Here is a 2,988-nt window from a genome sequence, read left to right on the forward strand (position 1 = left end):
GGGTGAGAGATGGGGGTGGGGGGTGCAATTAAGAGTGAGGGGTAAGTGTCCGCAAGGTGTGGCAAAGGTACGCTTTATCCCACCCTACACCCCCAAAACCCTGAGTGAGTGATTAAATGTTGTAGACTAGCTGGAGAGGATAGAGGCGTGGGGATGTGAAAAACCAGGGGGAGAGATGTTCTCCCCAGATGATGAGGCCAAACGGCCAGGAAGGGCAACCCCATTCCCCAGCAGCCACCAGAGGGCAGGAGGGCAGCCAAAACCGCGCCCCAGGAGCCACTGCAGACCCTAGAGACCTCCCATACGCCGACCAAGAGGAGTTCGGGGAAAGAAAAGAGAAAGGAAAAAAGAGAGGAAAAGGAGGGGAGGGTGCTCACTGCATGCACCCTGGGAGCGTGGGCACATCCCATCCGCCCCCAGCCACCCCCAAAAACAACCTCAACAAGGGGACGTGCACACACACCTCCAACTCACCCAGCCCCACCAAGCATCACCACACCCCTTTGGGGAATCCTGGGGCCCTTACAGAGGCCCCGGAGCAGCCGGCAAGGGCCCGGAGCAGGTACCTGCCCAACACCATGCCGGCAAGCAGGAGGTAGCCTAACCCCCCAGACACAGACGCCGGAACCCCCCAGCTCAGGGTCACAGACCCGTACCCCAACCCACACCCAGGCAACCCAGTCTACTGGCATCGGATCAGCAGCCATGGCCCTGCAGAGGCCCCACCCACCACCACCGCATGGCAGCTCAACCCACAGGCCACCAAGGATGACCCCAGAGGACACCCACAGCAAGCCAACCAACCCCCACACCAAGAAGAGCACCAGGCCCCCCCAACCTCGGGATCACCCCACAGACAACCCCAGACCCGCCTAGAATAGAGAGACATCTGTTTTCATTTCTGTTTTCATTTCTTAAAAATTTACATTAAATCATATATGTGAGGTCTAGACATCTGTCATCATTTTGATGAGTAACATTAGTAATACGTAAATTATTAGAGTCTGTGAGAATTCCATCTAGTAGAGAATAGCATCTCAAGAAAGTCACTTGTAGAAATCAGAGTTCCCTTAAAAATCAAAACAAAAATCTGACAGAATACATTTTTGGCGTAGTTTGACCATGTTCATTGACTTTTAGCCAAAGGTCTTTCTACTTTGAGTTTTTACAGTCCAAAAACATCCCCGTTAGGTTGATATGCATCTCTAATTGCCCCTAAATGTAAAATGTGTATGTCATGTGTCTTTGTGTTGCCTTGCAATTTACTGGCAACGCTCAAGGGTGTATCCTGCTCTGCATCAAAAAGAGATTTAGATCCCTGCTTCCAGTGACCATGACAAATAATAAAAAATGGATGGATGTTTGCTAAAAGAAAAGGACTGAAGTATCAATATCTCCAGTACAATTTATTGTCAAATACCCATGCTTTACTGTTATACTCTAAAGTGGCGATAAGGAACAAATATGTCTAAACATGCTTTCTAAAGCTTTGTTGTACAAAATGACCTTATTGATGCAGAAATGCTACTTCATGAAAAATGTATCTTCGAATTACATTAGAAGACTCCCCTACAAAAAGAGGATTATTTTAGGTAATCCTCTGTTTTTAGGGGTGCTTGTAGTTGGTCATAAATTGACTTAAAAGTGGTTAATTTTAAGCCAATTTATTAGGGGAGATGGAGATAGATAAATGGACGGACTGACGAGCAGACGGACGGACGGACAGACGGACGGACGCACAGACAGACAGACAGACAGACAGATAGATAGATAGATAGATAGATAGATAGATAGATAGATAGATAGATAGATAGATAGATAGATAGATAGATAGAAAGATAGATAGACGGTCCTATCTTCTCCCCCTTCTTTCATCAGAGCCAGCTTTAGTCAAATATCTCAACTATCCTTTCTGATGGTCCATTCAAGAGTTTTTATTATTACTGTTGCTGTGCAGGAGTTTAGAGCAGATGTTAAAAGAGGCCAACCTCTGAAGAAGGTACAGTCTGGACTGGCCCTTCCTGCAGAGATGGTCTGTGTTGGTGGTCCAGTTCAGGGTACATCTAAATCTATCGCACCGTAACAACAGGAAGTGAACACATTTCCCACATAAATCACTGAGGCCAGAACAGATTTTAATGAGGCCCCTGCTAATAAATATACACATATATTACCGGTAATACATATATGCTGCCTAAAATAATCATTAATGATTCAGCATTATGTACTCATTGATGCATGAGGAGTTGTTTTTTTTCTCTAATATAACATAGAAGATTGCTACAGTAGAGTACTTGTAGAGACACATAACATTGTTCTTTTACTCCATAACTGTTTCTGTCATCTTTAATGCTAAATTATGTGAATATGAAATTACTCTTAAAGTTGCTGTTATGTGAATTTAGTTTGGACATTCCACTAAAGAGAATCACTGCTGCCACCCTCTGTTTTAAATGGAAAGTACTTGATCCAGAGATTCTCCAATTAAACAAAAAAAAAAAAAAAAATCACCTGGTGGAATGGCAACACAGGTGGTGAACAGCTGGCTAAGGGGCACCCTTAAGGACCTAGATCACAGTTCCAAATTGTTTTAATAATATTATACTGATTACATTGATTCATTTGCATCTTAATTTCAAAAAGTAAAGCAAAAAAAATCTTTTGTAAAATAGAGAAATCTCTTCTTCCAGATGTTTCTGTCATGATTGGTTCAGAGAGGCCCAATATGCAGAACACCACGGGAAACAGGGAAAAGGTTCAAAAGAGTTTATTGACAAAGGCACATGTAAAGAGTCAGGTACTGGATTACGTCTGGGGAACTGGTTCACAGGATACTGTAAGGGAGACAGTTCAGTTAGCCACGTAGCGGATGAATGTGAAATTGTTTTCTTCTGAGATCTACCTTGAAGAATCCGGGTTTGGCTTTGAGAGAGGCACTGTTGGGTCCAGAGACTGTTTGATTCAGCGTCTTGCATCTAGCGTTTGGAC

This window comes from Cyprinodon variegatus, unplaced genomic scaffold, assembly GCF_000732505.1.
Source record: "Cyprinodon variegatus isolate N-32 unplaced genomic scaffold, C_variegatus-1.0 Scaffold333, whole genome shotgun sequence".
Classification (NCBI taxonomy): Eukaryota; Metazoa; Chordata; class Actinopteri; order Cyprinodontiformes; family Cyprinodontidae; genus Cyprinodon; species Cyprinodon variegatus.